Source organism: Rhamphochromis sp. 'chilingali', assembly GCF_963969265.1.
Source record: "Rhamphochromis sp. 'chilingali' genome assembly, chromosome: 17".
Taxonomy (NCBI): Eukaryota; Metazoa; Chordata; class Actinopteri; order Cichliformes; family Cichlidae; genus Rhamphochromis; species Rhamphochromis sp. 'chilingali'.
Window position 1 is genome coordinate 31622975 of NC_137944.1, and position 24077 is coordinate 31647051.

At 43.8% G+C, this 24077-nt stretch overlaps 1 protein-coding gene across 1 annotated transcript in view; it reads left to right on the forward strand.

Annotated features, from left to right (window-relative positions):
• Positions 1-24077, forward strand: part of LOC308384453 (major histocompatibility complex class I-related gene protein-like) — a gene marked incomplete at both ends in the record, with an annotated part of 92542 nt that overhangs the window by 36182 nt on the left and 32283 nt on the right. The gene's annotated exons all lie outside the window — the stretch shown is intronic.

The following is a 24077-nucleotide window of genomic DNA, read 5'->3' on the forward strand; positions in this document are numbered from 1 at the left end:
TACTTGCTGGAAAATGGTCTTGCTGTCCCTAGTTCGAGTGCCTGGAGTTCCCCATGCCTTCTTGTGCCGAAGGAAGACAAAACTCCACGTTTTTGTAGTGATTTTCGAAAAGTGAACAGTGTGACCAAACCCGACTCCTACCCTCTTCCCCGCATGGAAGATTGTGTTGACAGGGTTGGCTCCGCAAAGTTTGTCACCAAACTGGACTTATTAAAGGGTTATTGGCAAGTTCCCCTCACTCCGCATGCATCTGAAATTTCTGCTTTTGTCACTCCTGACCACTTCCTCCAATACACCGTCATGCCTTTTGGCCTTCGAAATGCCCCTGCCACATTCCAACGCCTTATGCACATTGTCTTAGGTGGTGTCACAAACTGTGAAGTGTACTTAGACGACATTGTAGCCTATTCAGAGACTTGGTCAGATCACCTTGGAACACTCACGGAGATTTTTGAAAGATTACAAGAGGCATCCCTTACCCTAAATCTTGCCAAATGTGACTTTGGTAAGGCCACTGTGACTTATCTAGGGAAGCAGGTGGGTCAGGGACAGGTGCGCCCCCTGCTGGCTAAAATCCAGGCTATCCTAGATTTCCCTGTGCCTCGCACTAGACGTGAGCTTCGCCGGTTCCTTGGTATGGCCGGCTATTATCGTGGCTTCTGTAAGAATTTTGCAGATGTAGTTGCACCTCTCACCAGTCTCACAAGTGTGTCAAAACCATTTGTATGGTCCCCCACATGCCAGAATGCTTTTGAGTCTGCCAAAGCTCTCCTCTGCAGCACACCAGTACTTGCCGCTCCTGTTTTCACACATCCGTTTAAACTTGAGGTGGATGCCAGCGCCAACGGTGCAGGTGCGGTACTGTTGCAGGAGGATAGGCAGGGTGTTGATCACCCAATTGGTTACTTTTCGAAAAAATTCAACTCCCACCAACAGAAATACAGCACCATTGAAAAAGAAGCCCTCTATTGCTTGCTCTACAGCATTTCGAGGTCTATGTCGGTTCCAGTTCAGCACCTGTCATTGTTTACACAGACCACAACCCCCTCGTGTTTTTGACCCGAATGCAAAATTCTAACCAAAGGCTCATGAGATTGTCCCTCTTAGTACAAGATTTCAATCTGGAGATCCATCACAAAAAAGGGACAGAGAATGTACTGGCAGATGCGCTGTCACGTGGTTTTCGGAACCCCTAAGCGCCAAACATCTTTAGGGGAGATGTTTGGTCTTGGGAAGGGGGGTGTTATGGCCCTGTCCATAATCTGTTTTGGTGGCTGTTGTTGTCTGTGCCTTTAAGTCTTTGCAGGTCCCGGAGTGGATGAGCTGACGGCTGCTGATTGGTCCCCTGGCCATGTGATCTTCATTCAAATCCCTCACCAGCAGTTGTCCCGGGGCAGCCACTGACAGCAGCAGCAGACCTGACCCTGGCCTCCAAAACCTGAGACTTTTGTGCCTGTGACTTTATACAAAACTCCAAAAAAGTCGCACATAGTGTGTACATTAGTTTTCATTGTAAATAGCCTTGTAAATAGCACTGCAACAGAAGGGGTGAGCTGCCTTATTGTTTTTCCTTGCACTGTTTTCTCCTGTTTATTTCAGTTAGGGAGTTAGGTGTAGCGCTTGTCTTTTGTTTGACATTTGATTTCACATAGGGTTGTAGATAACACCTCCTCCTGACTTAGCTTGTTTTGTTTGTTATTTTGGCCTTTGTTCACCCCGGAGCTTCATTTTTGCAGTGCAGAAAAATAAATCACGATTCACTAAGAAATTGGTTTCCCTTTGTGTATGGTTTTGGGGACCAGGGCGGGGCAATTCTTTCAAACTTGTGTTGCGTTCCTGTACCCCTAGACTGGGGCGTAACAATTGGAGATAAGGATTTTTGGGCACAAAGGCCGGATTTGGCCTGAGTGTGACTCTAAAGTTATCCCGCGTAAATCGGGTGCACTCTTTGTGTATTGACAGCGCATGAATATCACTGATACGCTTTGCAGATGCGAGAGCCAGGAGCAATGCATTCTTCAAAGACATGATTTTTATTTCCACCTGGTTTAGTGGTTCAAATGGTGGCTTTGAAACTGCCATCAGCACCAGGGATAAATCCCACGTGGGAACGAGAGGTTTAGACACCAGGTGAAGCCGTCGTTCCCCTTTCATGAAACGGCAGACTGGGTGATGGCTCACTGGACCATCCACAAAGCCCACATGACAGGCTGAAATGGCTGCTAGATATACTTTAATTGTGGAAAAGCCCTTTCTTTTATCTAACAGTTCCTGGCGAAAGGAGAGAATTGTTGTCACAGAGCACTGAAAGGAGAGAGTGTGAGACTTTCCACACCATTCCTCAAATACCCTCCACTTGTTCTCATACAATGATCTTGTGGAGGGGGCTCTAGCACTCTGAATAGTGGCTATAACACCCCGGGGGAGTCCTGGCGTACTCAGATTCAACCTCTCACGGGCCAAGCCCACAGGGCGAGGCGCTCAGGTTGAGGGTGAAAAATCTCCCCCCTGGCCTGGAAGACTAGTTCTTGTCGGAGAGGGAGAGGAGAGGCCAAGGTTCGCTCCACAAGAGAGGCATAATCTCTGCTAACCAATGGGACCTCGTCCACCTTGGGGCGATTAATATCATTGTTAGCCCTCTCACTCTGGTTAGAGTGGGAGAAATTAAGACCTGTGAACGCATAAAGCAGAGCATGTGGCCAATTGTGAGCTAATGTGTCTACCCCTAGCGGAGCCTCCTGGTCCCTCAGGGAGAAATACAGTGGACACTGAGCATTCTCCCTCGAGGCAAACAGATCGACCTGTGGCTGGCCAAAGCGGGTCCAGATTTGGGTCACCACATGTGGGTGCAGGGTCCAGTCCCCGTACTGCGGGTTTCCCCTGGACATTAAGTCTGCTCCCAAGTTCAGAGCTCCTGGAATGTGAGTAGCTCTCAGTGACAACAGATTGATGCTGCTCCACATGATCAGTCTGCGAGCCAGCATGTGCAAAGGACAGGACCGTAACCCGCCCTGCAACAGCGGTCCCGAAAAGGCCAGCAGGGTCGATGCTTTCATCCAGAATGTCACGTTTTTATTTGTCCGAAAGCCCCTACAAGTTCAGCCATCTTGCCCCCTCCTGTAGGATGATGATGCTGAGAGTGCTGCCTGCTGCTTGTACTGCTGCTCCAGTGAGGCGGAGACACTTGTCCGTAACAACGCCCAGCTCTTTCAACAGCTCGCTACCATCTGGGTAGCAGCAGTCTGGTCCTGGAGCTCCGCCAAGTAGGCTAGCAGGAGCGATGAGGCGTTCAATCCCCTCACAGTGGTGGCAACTGATTTATACGCCTTGTCAGCCAGGGAGGACTGCAGGCATTCGGCCTTGGAGGGCAGGAATGGACTAGATGACATGGAAAGTTTCTGGTTTGGGTGGAGATGAGAAGCCACCAGATTCTCCACTGTGGGAATTTGGTAGATGCCCTTCTTTGTCATTCCAGCGCAGTCAAACACCGCCGCTCCCTGCACAGGGTTGGGTGATGAAAATGGCTTTGCCCAGCAGCGTGTGACCTCGTCCACGCATTCGAGGAAAAGAGGGGCGGGTTGCAGCCCGAGGCACATCACACACACGTGTCATGTGTATCTGAACCTGAGATTTTGCAACCACAGGGGCAAATTCTTGGCAGCGGTTTGCAGTCTGCCATATTAAGGAAGCTTGGTGTAGCTAGCTTGGCATGGCTGGACAGCTAACGCTGATCTTTTTTTCTTCTCTCGGGTGGGTAGCTATGGTGAGCTAGTATGACCTAGCTAGTGTGACAGCTAGCGCTTGTGCTACTTGGCTTGGTGACTGTGTGTAGCAAAGACAGTTAGTTTGGTCAGCTAGCTGTTGTGCTAGGTGGCATCTAACACACTCTCCGACCTGGCTCTGTGGTGAAGAGCAGGCGACTCAAAACGTGAACCGTGCTAGCGCCCGGTGACCAAGGTGTTAGCTTGCTCGCGTGGACAGTTAAGCTACCACTCATGTTCACAGTCAGGGGAGATGAGGTTTCTAAGAAGCGAGAAGAGGAAATTGAAATTGAATCATGGGTGACGCTGCATCACACCCTTTTATAGGGAGGAGGGTGGCCCCTCCCTGACGCAAGCGTCACGACTGCCAGCCAATGCTGGCTGGAGTAATTATATAGAGGCTTCTGAGGATAATGCTGAGAGAGCCTTCCCCATAGTGAGACACCAAAACGAATGTTTGAAACAGAACTCTTAGTGATTTGCTTTGACCACTATACGTAGCCTTAGCGTTGTTCTCCTTTTCTATATATATCACCTCTAGTTCACAAGTACTAAACAATCTCATAGTGCCACCTAGCTGACATTCTTTGGGAACAGCAGTTTATTTTCACGAGGCAATTTTAGGTGGGTTACACCCAAAATTGTTAAAGCAAATTAAATAAGTTGAGCATTTTAACATCACTCAAGCAAATATTGTGCTATAAAGACTATGCTCTGATTTTGATGTGTTTGTAGTTTTAATAGGAAATGACATTTTATTTTTATTTATTGAAAGAAATAAAAACAAAATATAAATAAATTAAAAACATGTAAATAAATATAAATAAATAAAAAAGAGGGGCTGGACTGGAGAGGGGCTGGACTCTGTCTCAGTCTGGAGTTGCCCCTGGTGAGAGGGGGGTGGGCTGCTGGTATTTTAATATCCCCTCAGCTTGCTACCTGTACGTTGGGGTTCTTCCCAGTATATGAGAGGGTTTGTTCCCTTCGCCTTCAGGTTGGGGAATGGCTCCTGACTGTCATCTGTGCTCATACGCCGAGTGGCAGTTCAGAGTACCCAGCCTTTTTACAGTCCCTGGGTGGGATGTTGGGAGGTGCTCCGCCTGGAGACTGTTGTCCTACTGGGAGACTTCAATGCTCACGTGGATAATGACAGTGAGACCTGGAGGGGAGTGATAGGGAGGAATGGCCTCCCTAATCTGAACTCGAGTGGTGCAATTTGTAATTGGACTTCTGTGCAAATCACAGTTTGGCCATAACGAGCACCTTGTTCGAACATAAGAGTGTCCATAAGTGCACGCTCTAGGCCGCAGGTTGATGATTGATTTTGTAATTGTATCACCAGACCTGCTACCATATGTTCTCGACACTTGGGTAAAGAGAGGGGCTGAGCTGTCAACTGATCATCACCTAGTGGTGAGTTGGATCAGGTGGCGGGGGAGGACGCTGGAAAGACCCGATGCACCTAAACGTATAGTGAGCGTGCGCTGGGAATGCCTAGCAGAGGCCCCAGTCCACGAGATCTTCAACGCATACCTCCGGCACAGCTTCAACAACATTCTGAGGGAGACTGAGGACATTGAGTCCGAATGGACCATGTTCAGCATCTCCATTGCCGAAGCTGCTGCAATGAGCTGCGGCTGCAAGCTGGTTGGTGCCTGTCGTGGTGGTAATCCCCGAACTGAACGCTGGACACCAGAGGTGAAGGGAGCCACCAGGCTGAAGAAGGAGTCCTATCGGGCTTGGTTAGCCTGTGGGACTTCGGAGGCAGCTGACAGGTGCCAACAGGCCAAGCAGGATGCGGCTCGGACAGTGGCTGAAGCAAAAACTCGAGTGTGGGTGGAGTTTCCTTGAAGAGATTCTGGCAAACTCAGGAGGGGAAAGCGGTGCTCTTCCTGTACTGTGTATAGTGCTGGCAGAGCGCTGTTGACGTCGACTGAGAGAATTGTTGGGCAGTGGAAGGAATACTTCGAGGACCTCCTTAATCCCACTGACATGTCTTCCGAGGAGGGAGTTTGGGGATGAAGGGGATGATCCGCCAATTTCTGGGGGTGAGGTCACTGAGGTAGTTAAACAACTCCTTGATGGCAGAGCCCCTAGTGTGGATGAGGTCCGCCCCAAGTTCCTGAAGGCTCTGGATGTTGTAGGGCTGTCCTGGCTGACATGCCTCTGCAATGTTGCGTGGAGATCAGGGGCGGAACCCCTTGACTGGCAGTCCCCATTTTTAAGAAAGGGGAACGGAGGGTGTGTACCAACTACAGGGGGATTACACTCCTCAGCCTCCCTGGGAAAGTCTATGCCAGGGTGCTGGAAAGGAGAGTTTGTCCGTTAGTCAAACCTTAGATACAGGAGGAACAATGCAGTTTTCGTCCTGGTCACGGAACACTGGAGCAGCTCTTTATCCTCTCAAGGATAGTTGAGGGCGCATGGGAGTTTGCCTAACCAGTCTACATGTGTTTTGTTGACTTGGAGAAGGTATTCGACCGTGTCCCTCGGGGTGTCCTGTGGGAGGTGCTACAAGAGTATGGGGTGTCTGGCCCATTGCTACGGGCCATTCGATCTCTATACAACTGTTGCAAGAGCTTGGTTCCTATAGCCGGTTATAAGTCAGACTCGTTCTTAGGGATAGGTACCGGTATCCGGTGCCATTATGGCACCGGTTCTGACATAAACGGTAGTAACCAGACAGAAAAGCAGCGCGCATTTTGGTGCTTTATTTCGGTGCTTTATTTCGGTGCTTTTTTTTCCTGAGATGTCAAACACTTTGGATACTAGCCAGTCATTTTACGTTTCGGAGGATAGTGGGTGGGCCCAGGTATGTATGTTGTTTTAGAGCAGAGCTACAGATTAAAAATGCCCAAGGCGAAGCGGTCAAAAGTCTGCCTGTACTTCACAGCAAAAGCTGCAAACTCAGCAGCCTGCAACAAGTGCTTTAAGGTGACACTGTGCAAAGGAGGTAACGCCTCGAATCTGATGAAACACCTGGCGAGGCATAACGTTTTAAAGCCAAGAAATGCATGGTATTTGATAGCTTGCTGCAAGACCGAGCACCGAGTGTGGGTGTGGTGCCTGTTATTGGACCTGGAGCGGGTTCTTGGACATCCCCCAAGAACCCGAAGAGTAGAGTCCTGGCCCCTAGCCCTGCCAGTGTAGAAATGCAGAAATGCCCTGCAGTGCAGAAATGATGACAGATGATGATGGCAGCACCAGCCGTTCTTCTCTGCTTGAGTAGCTTAATGTTGTTCGTGTGTAATTTACGTTGAGTGGGCTAACCACGTTATTAAATTAATGCATGTAAAGTGAACTAGCAAACACAGTCGTAGTTACATGCGGCTGTCTTCTTGTTTGATGGCAGATACTCCCTTCACCCTGGCAAAAAAGGCTAAAATGACCAAAGAAAAAGTGGAAAACAGCTAAACATGAGAGGTTTTTTTCCTCCATTGTTTAGGCACTGCTTCCAACCAAGAGTGATGCCATAAATCCCCTATAGCTACAGAAAAGGCTAACATTGTTATCTTTTTACAAAAAAAAACAGCTGAACATGAGGTTTTTGGACCAATTTTGTGTTCTCCATTCTTTAAGCACCGGTTCGAGCACCGTTTAAGCACCGGCACCGTTTCAAAAGTATCGGTTTGGTACTGGTATCGGATAAAACCTAAACAATACCCATCCCTAGAAATGACGAGAGGAGAAAACTGAGATTTGAATCACACAGATGCTGATTAGCTCACTAGCGAGAAAATAATTGGATTACAGTAACGATGACAGAGTTTCATAGCATGGAGAAGTAGAAGGAAGAACCTACAATAAACCCAGATGCCCAGGAATGCAGTCAGACAAGTGACTACCAATCTTCTTTTTTAATTTCACACGAAAGCCTCACGAACAGGAAACAAAAATAAAACTGAACACATCTACTGCTAAGAAAAACAAAGGCAAATAAATACCAGCCTTAAATATGCACAAAGGGACTTTACCAGTTATCCTGTTTGGTAAGCAAGAGTGGCATATTTCCAAAACTTGCAGATGAGGTGGAGCTCATGGGAGTTGGTTATGAGATACCATGCAAGCCGAAAGCAGCAGGTGACATTCAAACCTAAAGCAATAAGTTCCTGGTATTTATAAATGTACACATAAAAAGGTGTATTAGTTTCTACCACCAATAACATTACATACCATTACATACCAAAACTTTCCGTTTTGCCAAAGCAAAGGAGTTTTTAGTTCCCACTGTAAAGCGCTATACAAATGCAGGCCATTTACCATTTTACCATTTAAGTAGATCAATGCCTATATTGTATTTTTTAGACTTAGAAAATACTTCAAAAATATGCCCCACTTAAAAACGAAGCGCTGACTGGAGTGAGGGGGGGGGGGCATGAATCATGTCATTAAACATGATTTATTGCAGAAAACTACTGAATTAAAAATGAACACAGCAAAGCGCTTATCTTCAGAGTCTTCAGGCCAAAACAACAAACAAAACACCCCCTTTAACTAAAAATCAAACCAAGAACTCTCTAGCCAAAAACAAAATACAATGGCTGAGCTCCCTGTCTAGCCAAAAACAGGAGAAAATGATCGAAACAAAAATGGCAGAGAACCCCTACCTGCTTCCGCTGTGATGAACTAACTACCACTGTAAAGGCACACCTTTGCTCACAATAAAAGAAAGAAAATCAAAGTTACACAAAGTTTAAATTCACACACACTAAGGTTTGCTGCCCAAACGACTGTTGGTCACAGCTCTGGCAAAATGGGGGAAGTTTAGGATTGCAGACTATATGCCGTGGCTGACGAGCGGCAACACACCTCAGCTGTGGCTCATGAGGCAGACCTGTAACACAGGAAAGGAGAAAAAAATTCTCTCACAGAGGGAGAGCCACTAGAGGTCAGCGACTGTAACAACATAACAGAAATGCCTTTTTAATTTAAAATAATAATAATAATTAATAATAATTGTTCAAGTATGCTGAAGTTAAACACACCTCATATACCGAGAATGTAAACTAGACTTGCACCAGGAAACAAACCTTAACAAAGGGATTTAGCCCAACTTTGCTGTCACATTGCTTCTGCAGGTAAGATCATGATCCACAATCATTTTACTGGAGCAAATTATGTTTTAGTAAAGTATGCTAACTTTGACATGTATACAGGGATTTGATTCTGACTTTTAGAGCTCTTCATGGACACGCACCAGCTTACGCCACTGAACTTCTACAGCACTATGTCCCTAGCAGGTCCTCGAGGTCATGTGATCAGGGCCTACTTGTCATACAGCATACAAGGCTGGGAACTAAGGGACACAGATCTTTTGCCACTGTGGCCCCCAGACTGTGGAACTCTCTCCCACTGAGGTTAAGATCTGTGGGCTCAGTAGTCTCTTTCAAGAAACAACTAAAAACACATCTTTTTAGAATTGCATTTCGTTAACTTTTTGTCTTTTTTTGTTTTATATCTTGTTATCTCTTTTTGAAGCACTTTGTGATCTTTTGTCTAGAAAGATGTATATAAAAAATATGTTACTTACTTTACTTACTTATGTTATCCCCACGAAACACTGGCAGTCTTAAATGGCATAAGCTGTAAGGAACTTGACAGATGTATTAATATTATTAGGAGAAAATCTTGGATCATTTTCTGATGGATGCATGCATCAGAAAATGCATCTTTATTTTCCAGGAAACGGGCAGAAACAGGTAACATATAGATAAATGCTTATATTGTTTTTTGGGACACAAAAGAAATGCCTTTTCAATAATAATAATAATAATAATAATAATAATAATAATAATTAATAAACCCTTGTTCAAGTATGCTGAGTGTCAGCTGAGGTTAAGCACACCTCATATACTGATAGTGTGAACTAAACTTGCACCGGGAAACAAACCTTAACAAACCTGTAAAACCACACAACTCTTCTCTCAGGTCTTCACTTCAACTCCATCTTTCTAAATATGACGATGAAGCTAATGCTGCTGCTCCTTAGCTGTCACATTGCTTCTGCAGGCAAACATCCCAGCTACAATACATACATGCTGGGACTCACTCTGAACTTGTTACATTCGAGTTTGTGTGTCAGGTTCTTTGTGTTACAGTTAAAGAATTTGGCACATTGTATTGGACATAGGCAGGTATTGGCAAGCAGGCAAGTGAAGCACTTCATGCTTCAGTGGGTGAAAGCAGGAACAGATGCAACAATAGATAAGTGTTTAAACTAAGTACTGCCAACCCTATTTTTTCACATGTTAGAACGACAATAGTTAACATTAAAGATAAAGAAAAGATACCTTATTTTTATTGCTTCTTTTCTGCCATGGTTTAAGTGCAAGTAAGAAATGCCTTAAAACTTTCAAGCTCTAACAGAAATATAATCTGACCTCGAGCAGTGGTTTTACTTTTGCTTTATTTTATTGGGAGAGCCAAAACATTTTAGCTCTGATTTTCTGAAATAATTAGGATTAAAAAATTGGATAACACAAATGCATGTTTTATCAGCCAGTGATTAACAATTGAATTTGATTTGCATTACAACTCTTCTGCACTGTCCATAAGTGATGTAGTAGAAAAGGGTTGGTATGTAGTATAAAAAACATATATTTTAAACATGGTTTATTTACACTGCTAGACTCCTACACTCCCACAAGATTTAGGCAGAATGCTTTTAATACACGTGAAATAGATTCCTGATACATATTTCTGTTAAACAGATGATTCTTCATCATTTGTAGTTTAGCAAATCCAAAGACTCTGTCTCAAAAGTGTTTAGCAGAAGCTTTAGTGAAAATGTTAAAGAATATAGCAACATAGTTTTTTAAATGATGTAAAGTGCACTGTAAAAGCTAAGTAGTTCTCAGAACTAAAAAGAAATATGCAAACCTGTTGCTTCTAAAAAAACTAAGTAAAGCTTACTTAAGTAGTAAAGGTAGTGTTCGTTAATAGTCTGAATAGCCCAGAGGAAGAAGCTGTTTGTGAGTCTGGGAGTGTGGGACAGGTGGTGGGCGGGGTGCAAGGGGGTCACCTGTGATGGTCCTGGTTTTAATGAGACAGGAGAATCGGGCGATGGTCACCAGGGGTGGCTCTTTAAGTAAGGAAAAAGGAAGCAAAGATGAACCTGGAATTTCCCCTTAACAGCCCTGGCATCTCGTTATCATGTCCATCAGCATTAAAGGGAAAAGCAAGAAAAAATACCAAGTAACTCTTGGCTATGATAATTCCTAATCTCTGCAGCTGCCACAGAACACCAAAGTACAAATATGCACACAAATATGTAATTCATGCTAACAGGAGGATGAAAAAATATTATCATGCTGTTACATTATTAATTTTTATAAAATTGATATTAAAAGAAAAGAAATATAGAAAAGAAATAAAGAAAAAGAAATATGCAAACTCATTGCCTCTAAAAAAACTCATTATGAGTATATAAATTTGGAACTATTGGAACTAAGGAACTATTTTTAGTAGTACTTTATTTTTAGTAGAATATTTATTCTACGTTTGTATGTTTGTCATGGTCCTGGGTATGTTGACCCAGCGTTTTAGGTTTAGTTTACAGTATTTGGATGCTGTTTATGTTTAAATTCATTAGATTAGAGAAGTTCATTTGGTTATTAGACTCCTTGTGTTTTCTTCCCCTGTATTTAAGTTTCCCTTACCCTTTGTGTTTTATGCTGCATGTCTTATGTTATCAAGTTTGTTTTGTCATGTCTGCGTCTCATGTTTCGTGTTTTATTTTGAAGGAGTCGTGTGTTCTTTGCTCATTGTATTTAGTTTCACTTCCCCTGTCCTGTCATTACCCTCATGTCAGTCAGCTGTTCCCCCATGTGTTCCCACATCCTCTAATCACCTCCTGTGTATTTAAGTCCTCTGTTTTCAGTAGTGATGGCCAAATGAAGCTTTCTGAAGCACTGAAGCTTGTATTGAAAAACGGTTCATTGGTGACATCTGGTGGCCAAAAATATGAAGAGCAGCTTGAATCCACAAAATAAAACCAACCGCTTCATTATGACTGCTCACTCTACAGCAGGGGTGCCCAATCCCGGTCCTCGAGAGCTACCGTCCTGCAGCTTTTAGATGCATCCCTACTCCAACACAGCTGAATCAAATGAATGGCTTGTTATCAGGCCTTTGCCAAACACGATGGCATGCTGAAGAGGTAATCAAACCATTTGATTCAGCTGTGTTGGAGTAGGGATGCATCTAAAAGCTGCAGGACGGTAGCTCTCGAGGACCGGGATTGGGCACCCCTGCTCTACAGAGTGTAATTCTGTCTGATATCGGGCCTCCGTTGTGTTGCTTTGAACATGTATTTTTTTTTTGGGGGGGGTAAAAAAAATTTGGTTTATTTGTTTAATAAATAATCTTGACCGGTAAACTCTCCTTGTTCAAACATGCACCATGGTGTGGTCTTTTTTTGCTTGTGACTTCTTGATGTTGGTAAATACAATAATTGAAAAATACCACATTACATATAATATACATATAATAATGTACAACACGTTATGGAGTATGCTTCTGCTGTGAGGTCCTGCCTCCATGCACTTGTGCAAGTGCTAGACGGGTATATTTATAAATAATATTATATTAGGGAAATTTTCCTAGACATATTTTTGACCTGGGGGTAGAATTGATTGTGAAATAGAAAGGGAAAATGCTTATGAACTTGCAAATTAAAATCATGATGCATTTAAAGTAGCCCTTTTTCATTTTTATTTAAGAAGAGAATTTGTTCTAGTGTGTGATGTCCGAACCTGTTCCTTTTCCTGGAGATCATTTCTCCTGCATTAAGGAAAATCCCTTCACATGGCACAGAAGAGGCTGGAGTGCAGAGAAACTGGTAGAGATGCAGTTATACAGTCTACCTGGGCCCCACAAACTATCAGCTAAAGAGAATAAATAGATTAAATTGCTGCACATTTGGCAGACTAACATTTTCAGATTAATTAAACAATGAAATATATATTTTTATAACATTACATGTAAAGAGTCAAGTGGAAGTTTTTCCAAAGTTATTTAATGATATTTATATTATGGAAGCAGATTTTTTGACATTTTAAGTTTTTTCCCATCATAAGATAAAATAAACACGCACAAAACAAAAGCAAACGGCCAGAACACAAAGCTGGAAAACCCACCCGACTGACCAAAATCAACTGTTACGGATTCAAATATTGGGGATGGATACAAGAGGGAAAACCACAATAACAACACTGGTCCGGCCGGGTTGAGTCAAACGATGATTTTAATGATCACACGCGTGGGAGATGGACACCGTACGCAGACAGCATCAGATCTCAAAATGGTGGAGCATTGATCAAACTCTTATAGCCTCTAGTGGCCCCCACCTTATCATAACAGCCTAAACATTCACATGCTTTCTCTCACACAGCGCCTAAGCTACGACCTTGGCTCCCTGTTTATCTGCTCCTGCTGAGATGGGGCAGAAAACTCCAGTATGTTCTGTTCTCTTCTAATCAGACAAATAAGGCGATGACTTTCTGCGAACAGTATTTCTTATAACTCAGCAGTATAATGCATCATAAAACAATATCATTCATTCACAATAAATCAGCAGTCTAATATAATGCAAATCAGTTTAACAAATGCAAGAGTTACCACCTTCTTCTAATTCAGGAGAATAATGCAAACTAAAACTACATAATAATTCACAACCTTTAATTAGGGGTCTAACATGGCATAAAATAATATTATAATCTCACACTCCCCCTGATGAGCTCTTTAGAATAAAGAGCTCACCTACACCCTGTAATCCAGTGTGGCCGGGTTCATTTCTTCTCACTCCTGAGGCCCTTTGTCCCCCTGTTGGGCGAGCCATATGTGAGATGACCTCTGTGTTTGCGCAGTTCAGATGCAAGAAAAACTATTATTACAACAGTAGCCGGTACAGATGACACCTCCATCACTCCCCAGCTTTATTTTGGTGCTACCTTATACCCTTCAGACGTACTCAGACTAGAACCTCTGTCCGAGGAGCTTTTAGCCTTTATTTTATTGCTGCAGCTACCAGTGTCTTCCAGTTGGGTGATCCTCTGCTCTTCTTTCTTCAACCTCAGGGGTTAGACAACCCTTCAGTCGTTGCACAGATCAGGGGATTATTCTGCCCCGATTTCAAACAACGATCTGTGTATCCTCGGGTCCTGTGTATCCCCCAGAAAAAGGAACAGGAACGTGTCCCCCTTTTGCCTAAGAGCCTCTTGAACCTTGCTGGTCTGGTGTTCCTGGATTTCCGCCAACCCCTTCATGGTTATTGCTGTGTTTATGGGATCCATCCTTTGAGGTGACTAATCGGAGCCCAAACGCCATGACACTTGAACCCAGTTGGTGTCAATTTAATTCAATTCAATTTTATTTATATAGCGCCAAATCACAACAAAAGTCCCCTCAAGGCGCTTCATAGATACAGAGAAAAACCCAACAATCATATGACCCCCTATGAGCAAGCACTTTGGCGACAGTGGGAAGGAAAAACTCCCTTTTAACAGGAAGAAACCTCCTGCAGAACCAGGCTCAGGGAGGGGCGGGGCCATCTGCTGCGACCGGTTGGGGTGAGAGAAGGAAGACAGGATAAAGACATGCTGTGGAAGAGAGACAGAGGTTAATAACAGATATGATTCAATGCAGAGAGGTCTATTAATACATAGTGAGTGAGAAAGGTGACTGGAAAGGAAAAACTCAATGCATCATGGGAATCCCCCGGCAGCCTACATCTATTGCAGCATAACTAAGGGAGGATTCAGGGTCACCTGGTCCAGCCCTAACTATATGCTTTAGCAAAAAGGAAAGTTTTAAGCCTAATCTTAAAAGTAGAGATAGTGTCTGTCTCCCGAATCCAAACTGGAAGCTGGTTCCACAGAAGAGGGGCCTGAAAACTGAAGGCTCTCCCTCCCATTCTACTTTTAAATACTCTAGGAACAACAAGTAGGCCTGCAGAGCGAGAGCGAAATGCTCTAATAGGGTGATATGGTACTACAAGGTCATTAAGATAAGATGGGGCCTGATTATTTAAGACCTTGTATGTGAGGAGCAGGATTTTGAATTCAATTCTGGATTTAACAGGAAGCCAATGAAGGGAAGCCAAAACAGGAGAAATATGCTCTCTCTTTCTAGTCCCTGTCAGTACTCTTGCTGCAGCATTTTGGATTAGCTGAAGGCTTTTCAGCGAGTTTTTGGACATCCTGATAATAATGAATTACAGTAGTCCAGCCTGGAAGTAATAAATGCATGAACTAGTTTTTCAGCGTCACTCTGAGACAGGATATTTCTAATTTTAGAGATGTTGCGCAAATTGAAGAAAGCAGTCTTACATATTTGTTTAATATGTGCGTTGAAGGACATGTCCTGGTCAAAAATGACTCCAAGGTTCCTCACCGCGTTACTGGAGGCCAAGGTAATGCCATCCAGAGTAAGAATCTGGTTAGATACCATATTTCTGTTGTCTTGGCAGCCACCGTGTCTGTCTCTGCTGCGAAGGATCCCCGTATATCTGTGACCTAGTCTGGTGTCTGTTCCTTTCTCTTTAAGAGACAGAAAACCAAAACACCTCTCTGTCTAGCTCTAATAATCTAATGTTGTTAGCTACTGATCTTCTGGCGATTCAGAATTGGTTTAGAATATTCAGAATGTCCCAGGGACTTATTCTAATCATATCCTATGTGTGTGTAAGCGTGTATGCATTTAGCCCTCTGCACTCAAGGCATTTCCTACACTTAATCAGTCCGGACCATCACGCCGAACGAAGCTTATGACCTTCAAAAGACTGAGTGCCAACTCATTATAAGCACATTTGCAAGATGTGTCTGAAAATTATTAAAACCACTAATTTTAACAAAAGACATCAAAAACAAATTAGCCATTTTAAATTCTAACCTTTGCCCCCCCCTTTCACAAAAATCATGTGTTTGCTTCCGCCTACTGTCCCACGGTTTCATCTCCAGTGTGGTACTCAGCTTCTCATGAACACAGGCATTTTATCTTCTAAACGCTATTCAATTCATTTCAATAATTAATGCTTAAACATGGAAATAATGATTTATGCTTCTCACTGATTCTCTAAAAAAGTCCGGAAACCTCTTGGGTCACTATTAGCTTAAGCTTTACCACACCTAAGTTATTAAAAACACAAATGAAGTCATAAAAATGTTCATTTAACCCTTGTTTGATGTTAAATGTTCATTTAACCCTTGTTTGATGTTAAATGACGACCGTGGCTCAGGGGGTTGGGAAGCGTATCTGTAACCAGAAGGTCACCGGTTCGATCCCCAGGCTCTCTGTCCTGGTCGTTGTGTCCTTGGGCAAGACACTGTTGCGTTGGGCTCTTTTAATAAAACTCCTCATTTAGGCGATAACGTGGAATCCCACCATCTTTATTCCAGCTCACTCTATGTTCATGACATAGCATCACCTCCTGTCTAGAAGGGTAAGTACTGCCCCCTAGTGGCGCATGATATTCACCAATATAGATTACACCACATCCCCCTTACTGAAGTCAGACTGGTACATTCTTTTGTTCTTCAAACAAAACATAACTGCATATAGCTTTTTCAATACAGGCATACCCCAACATTTCAGGAAACATAAAGTCAGTATTGTCATAAACACTTTTTCTTTTCCTCCTGTAACAGAATAGACACTTTCTCTTTTCTTTTCAACCTGTAACAGAATAAACACTTTTTTTCTTTTCAACATGCTACTCTTAAAACCACAACTTAGCATTTGAAACACACTTTTCCGTTTTCAAACAATCAGCGTCACAGATCAAGTCTTTTCGGTTTAATCACCTCCCTACCAGACCGGGTTCTAACCACACCTGGTGTATGGGGTGCGCTTGGCTCAGAAACTGTCTCTGTAGGAGTAGCTTGGATCTGTGTGGCTTCGGTTTGAGCCTCTGTTTGCGGGATCGGCACAAGATGACTGCGGTTCCTTCTAATTGTCCCTTGGGGCCCACTGATGACGTACGATCGTGGAGTCGGGTGGACTGCTGTCACTGTGCCCTGTGCTCTTGCGTCCGTGATCCAGACTGGTTGTCCTGGCACCAATTTATCCAGTTCTCTTGTTCTATGTCTCTTGTTAAAACTTTCGGTTTGTCTCAGCCGTTTCTCTCTCTCCGAACAACTAACCTGCTGAAAATCAGGCAGACGGGGCTGTAAGGTTTCAGGAAGCATTGGCAAGGTAGTACGAAGCCTGCGCCCCATGAGAAGTTGAGCTGGGCTGTAGCCATTTGCCAGTGCTGTTGTTCTGTATGCCAGCAACGCCTTGTATGGATCGCTAGCCTTTTTGAGGAGATTCTTGACGGTCTGGACGCCTCTCTCCGCTTCGCCGTTGCTCTGCGGGTACCTGGGACTACTGGTAACATGCTCAAAACAGTAGTCCTTTGCAAAGTCTCTCATTTCTTGACATGCAAATTGTGGCCCATTATCGGTGATCAATACTTCAGGGATTCCATGGCGTGCAAATATTGACTTTAAATGCACAATCACATTGGCTGAACGAGTTGGACTGAGTTGAGCAATCTCGACATATCTCGAGAAGTAATCCACTACTAACAGATAGTTTTTGTCTTTTAGTGTGAACAGATCAGCTCCTAAGTTCTGCCATGGCCTCTCAGGTAAACGTGTGGGCATAAGAGGTTCCCTCACATTAACTCTCTCCTGAATGCACAGCCTGCACTTAAGGACAAGTTCACCGATCTGGTTACTCAGGCCTGGCCACCACACTGCTTGTCGCGCACGTTCTCTACACTTGACTACTCCTTGGTGTCCCTCGTGTATTTTGTCCAGAACTGCGTTTCGCATGTTTGCAGGTATGACCAACCTTGTACCTCTCAGTAGTAGTCCATTGTGTACACTCAAAACTTCTCTTTCAGACCAGTAGTGCTTTACCACTCCCTGCAGCTGGTTCCTGTCCGGCCAGCCCTCTGCACAGTACTTCATGACTTGCGAACAGACGCTGTCAGACTGCAGCTGCTCACGGAGATCTGAAAGGTATTTGCTGCTAGTAGGAAGGCCCTCCAGCACTGTGTCAACGTAGATATCAGTGTCCTCCATAAGGTCATTGTCTCTGGGAATCACGTTGCCTGCCAACGGCAACCGTGACAGCGTGTCGGCTGTGGTGAGGCTTTTGCCTGGAATGTGCCTTATAGTGTAAGAATACCTCATCAGGCGCATGCGGAATCTCTGTATCCGCGGTGGAAGCAAATCCAGGGCTTGTCCTCCGAGTAGGCTCACTAGTGGCTTATGGTCGGTCTCAAGCTCAAAGTGTAGCCCTAGAATAAAGTCACTGAATCTTTCACAGGCCCAGGTGAGCGCTAGCGCTTCTTTTTCCAGCTGAGCGTAGCGCTGCTCTGTGGCTGTCAATGATCGCGAGGCATACGCGACAGGTGACCACACGTCATTGTCTTTCTGTAGTAAGACTGCCCCCAACCCGTATGAAGAAGCATCTGCTGAGATCTTCTGGGGTTTGTTTGGGTTGTAGAGCTGTAGCACTGGTGCAGATGACAGTTCTTGTTTTAAACTGTTAAAGGCGTTTTGTTGCTCATGCCCCCAGTACCACATGTTTTTAGTTGAAAGCAAGTCTCTCAGTGGTTTGTCTTTTTCAGAAAGGTTTGGGATGAATTTCCCCAGCTGGTTCACCATTCCTAAGAAGCTCCTAAGCTCACTCACAGTGCTTGGCTCTTTCATCTTCTGCACCGCGCTAGTTTTGTCAGGGTCGGGGCTCATGCCTTCAGATGACACAATGAATCCTAAGAATTTCACTGCTCTTTTGCCAAACTCACATTTTGACATGTTCAGGGTGACGCCTGCCTTCTCTGCACGGTCGAGGACAGCATGGAGTCTCATGTCGTGCTCCTCTCTCGTAGATCCCCAGACCAGGATGTCGTCCATGTGGCATACGACTCCCGCGAGGCCGGCTGTCACTTCTGTCACCATCATGTTTTGGAAATGCTCTGGTGCACTGGAAATACCAAATGGCAGACGGTTGAAATGGTACCTCCCAAATGGCGTAATAAATGTGGTGAGGAGAGCAGATTCTTTGGACAGCGGTATTTGCCAAAAGCCCATGTTAGCATCGAGCTTGGAGAAATACTGCGCCCCTGTGAGCATGCCTAGTGTTTGGTCGACAGAGGGAAGAATATATCTTTCACGACACACCGACCCATTTAAAGGTGTCATGTCCACGCAGATGCGGACTGTCTCTTTGTCCTTTTTAGGGGCTACGACCATGCCGCAACACCAGTCTGTGGGCTCCTCCACACGACTGATCACCCCCAACTGTTCCATCCTCTGTAGCTCTGCTTTGACTTTGCCCAGTAGTGGGAGCGGAACACGCCTGGGCACTTTCAGTGAATAAGGTTTAGCGTCGGGCTTCAGCTTAATCGTGTACGGTTTTTGAACAAGCCCGAGCCCATCCCATAGCTTCGGGTACGCTTTCTTCACTGTCTCAAGGTCAACATTGTCCATTCGGGCAATTAGTTTCAGTCTCACAGAAGCTGTCCTGCTTAAGAGAGCTACACGCAGATTTCTGACTACATAGATTGTCTCTGCAGTGCTCCTGTCACTATAGGAAATGTCCTCCTTTGTGGACCCAAGCACGGTCAGTGCTGCACCTCCTGGTCCATACAGTGGCTTTTCAGCTTTTTGCAGATGCTCATTTGGCTGCTTAATGTCTTTGAATGTCTCTTCTGAGATAGCTGTGACATCTGCCCCCGAGTCTAATTTGAAGGTCATGCTTTTGCCTCTCACGCAGATGTTAGCAAGCCACGGGTCTTCTCCTGAATCCAGTTCACCTAGGAAGAGTCCATCTGCACAGTCTGCCACCTCATGCACAGCTGTAGACCTACAAACTCTCCCGTAGTGTCCATGTTTCCCGCAGTTGTGGCATTCTGCATTTTTAGCTGGGCACTGTGCTGCTGGGTACATCTGTGTTTTTCCACATTTAAAACACGTTTTATTTTCTTGTTTTGTTATTTGTGGTTTTCGTGGCTTGAACTGCTTTTGCTCTCTGCTTCTGAATTTATTGGGCTGTGACTTTCTGACATGCACAGCGTCCATGGCTGTTTTGCCTGTGCTGCTTTCGCCTCTGAGGTCAGTTTGCTGTCTTTTTATTTCCTCAGATTGTCCCGCCATTGTGATAGCTTTGGTTAGCGTCAAATCTTTGTTGAGCTGCATTCTCTCCGACAGTGATGAATCTTTAAGACCCACAACGAGCCTATCCCTCAAAAGTTCATCGTGGAGTTCACCATATTCACAGTTTTCAGCGAGAGCATATAGAGCTGTTATGAAGGAGTCAACTGTTTCCGCTGGCTGTTGTACTCGCTTATTAAACTTTGCTCTTTCATAAATCACATTCTTTCTGGGGACAAAATGTCTGTCAAATGCGTTTCTGACCGCATCGTACTGCTGGCGCTGCCCGTCTGTTAGGTCTAGTCCCCTTAGCACGTCGTCAGCCTCGTCTCCCATGCAGTATACTAATGTGTTCACTTGGTTAGCATCAGTTGAACCATTCAGATTACTTGCCATTCTGAAACGCTCGAAACGTCTGATCCACTTCTCCCATTCTTGGGGCTTTGCGAAGTCGAACGGTTCCGGTGGCTTGATGGTGAAAGTAGCCGCTGGTGGAGCTGCCGTAACCGGGCCAGGAGTCGCCGGTAATGCTGCTGCTTGCTCCGTCATTTTCGTCACTAGCCGTTCGCCAAGCTGACGGTTATTTTTTTCCACTGTCTCTCTTCCACTGTGCACTTCTGACACCATGTTGCGTTGGGCTCTTTTAATAAAACTCCTCATTTAGGCGATAACGTGGAATCCCACCATCTTTATTCCAGCTCACTCTATGTTCATGACATAGCATCACCTCCTGTCTAGAAGGGTAAGTACTGCCCCCTAGTGGCGCATGATATTCACCAATATAGATTACACCACAGACACTTTACCCTACCGCCTACTGGTGTTGGCCAGAGGGGCCGATGGCGCGATATGGCAGCCTCGCTTCTGTGGCTACAACCGTAGCTGCCTCCACCAGTGTGTGAATGTGAGAGTGAATGAATAGTGGCATTGTAAAGCGCTTTGGGTGCCTTGAAGAGCGCTATATAAATCCAATCCATTATTACTATTATTATTAAAACTCAACTTCCCCCCCTTTTTTGACACATTCCCATGTGTCAAATCAACGGAGCTAGAAAATTAAAAGAAAAGGTTAGTGACCTCACATCTTAGAAAGTATGAGACCTTCTCCCATCCAGTGTCGTTGCTCCAGTCCTGTCATCCGGTGCCAGGGAATGAAGTCAATTTAAATGTCATGTTAGATCTGTTCAACTCCTGGCTCCGCCTGGATGTTAAACTCAATTGTTACACCTGGTAGAGCAGAACGCTGATCATTTTATTAAAGATGAAAGACTTTAGACAGTTTTTCAACTCTCAGTAATGCCATAGTGATCGTTTGATATATGGACCTGCAGCGGAGTTTAGGCCCAGACACGGCTAGTGACGTAAGACTGAACAACCGGATTGCACTTTTTTTTCCGCTTCACTCAGCATGCGAGCCTTGTGCTTTACGCTGGGCAGAGGGGGGAGGGGCGGTAGCAGTAGCACAGGAACAGAGCGGGAGGGAGAGAGAGAGAGAGAGAGAGAAAGAGAGCCAGGGGCAACAACCTCACAAGGTATAGTAATCATCCACAACTATTTTCAGTTGCAGATGATAAAGGATTCAGAAAGTTTATTCATGCAGGTCCATATGACAGAGAATATGCATCTTCTTTTTGTTTTCATATTTTAATTTATATTTAATTGTGTTGTGGTTTGCAGTGTTTTGTGTTGTTTCATTTTAAATTTGTAAAAGGAAAAATCTGAAGATTTAAATAGTTAAAAGTTGAAATGTGAATAGTTGATTTTTGTATTATATGATTTATTTATTACATTTTATGTGGAGTGAATAAATAAAAGTATATTTACGGTGGCCCCTACAGACAAAGCACATACAAACTTCAAATCACGTATGAACCCTGAAGCACGTACAAACCCTGAAGCACGTACAAACTCCAAAACACGTAAAAACACGTACAAACTCCAAAGCATGTAAAAACTCAAAACACGTACAAAAGACAACAGAAGTGCTCCAGGATGCTAGGGGCAGTGTTGAACTTTTGTTACCTAGTGGCTACACAAGCCAGCAAGCACCGGATTTGGTGTGTGGTAATCCGGTTGTTCAGTCTGACGTCACTAGCCGTGTCTGGGTCTAAACTCCGCTGCAGGTCCATATATCAAACGATCACTATGGCACTACTGAGAGTTGAAAAACTGTCTAAAGTCTTTCATCTTTAATAAAATGATCAGCGTTCTGCTCTACCAGGTGTAACAATTGAGTTTAACATCCAGGCATCCATGAAAACGGAATTTATGACATTTAACGGAGTTAGAAGTTAGCAGGGAGTTAGCTCGCTAGCTTCTATCTAAATACAATATAGCATGTCCTGACTGCGGGGTTTTGGAAACAAATTAAAACGTACAGCTCTGTTATCACTTCCAACATAAATGAAGACAGAAAGCTAAACAGCAGTGACGTTTGTAGGGTTACTGAAGTTTGGCTGGTTGGTATATAATGATGTGCTACGTGACCGCTAGCGACACAGCTATGTTAGCATAATATAAACAAGCTAACTTTTTTTCCACTTGATAAAAGTTACCGTGAGTGTTCTCGGTGGTCAGGAACAAATGTAATTGCATGGCAGGATGCTGTAAACGGACCAAACTTCAGCCAGGAGAACAACTGAGATAATCCATCCACAATACGAGGTTAGTCATTCATATACTGCTGCATGGGCTGGGCTGTAGTTACATCCTAAGGTTTTAAAAACTGAGCTTAAATAAATGATTAGCGGTAATAAAAGCCGAGGGAGGTCAACAGTGATCGCTGACTGTTTTAGGAGCTTTTTGAGATCAAATAGAAGAAAATACATAACATTAAACATGTTAACAACACAAATGCCATATTAAACGCAGACTACTTTAGACCTGGAAGTAGGATTCGTCGCGTCATCACTGAACAACCGGATAACAGGTAAATGAACTTTTTTTTTTTAATTATTTGACTATATATGAATGCTTGTGTATAAATACACAAACAATACACATATGCTTTCATGCTTTCAATTGTGTAATTTAAGTGATCTAGGTAGCTCTGTTTTGGAAGTTCAGTTCATGCTAGAAATGTGTTTTGGAGTTTGTATGTGCTTTTTGGAGTTTGTACGTATTTTGTCTCTAGGGGCCACCGCATATATTTATATATAAACATATATAAATAAAACCACTCTTTTTTACATTAGCAATTCCTTTTGTGCATAATTTTATATTATTGTTAATAATAAATTAATTAAAGCAACAAAACAACCTGAAGAGCCGGTTCGGAGCCGAACCAAAAGAGACGGAAATCCCATCACTATGGGATATCCAAGATGGAGTGGTCAAACCACTGTTAACCCAAAAAAATACGGTGGCAGCAATCACTGACGGAGAGACAGTGGCAAAAATTACTTTGTTTGAGGAATTCTCATCCAAAGTGAAAAAGTCTTATATGATGAGGGGACATGAGCTGAGGGGCCAAGCTCCCCCTTATCTAATCAACATTACGGCGAGGACACAGCTTTTTAAAGCTCCTGCCCTTGAGGTCACAGAGGCCCTCATCACAAAGGCGGAGGAGCTTCTTGATCCACCTTCCCCAGCAACACCACTGAAGATGAGCCCAATGTTTGGAGGGCTTACAGTGGAAGGGTAGGTTGTGGAGGTAAATATTTGTGGTTCCATCAGAATTGATATTGCTTTAGGTTTTCAAAGAAACCATTACTTTTTTGTCTTTAAAAGTAAAAATAATAATTTTATTGTTCTTGTCAAACAAACACAAAATTGTGAGAACAAGAACAACTGCTATTATTTTGTAAATGGTTATAGATTTATCATTAACAACAATAATAAAATAATAGATGTAGTAAGTCAAGAAAGAAGCACATAGATGTACACACACAGATTTATGCAATCACTATAACTGACATTATATTTTAATTGAATTTTTAGTGTTCGGCAGTGAGGAAAGTTGTCGTAGGCAAACAACAGGTGCCTATACAAACGCTCCAGCTAAAGCAGGTAATGGTGCAACTAAAGTGCAATATTGAAAATGGTGAAAATAGGCATATTTGAGATTTGTATTAATAAATAAATCTTTCATTCTGTCATTTTTGTGATTTCAGGATGGGCATACCATGACTGTCTCCTTGTGGAGGGAGGCATCAAATCTCGATGTTCATGTGGG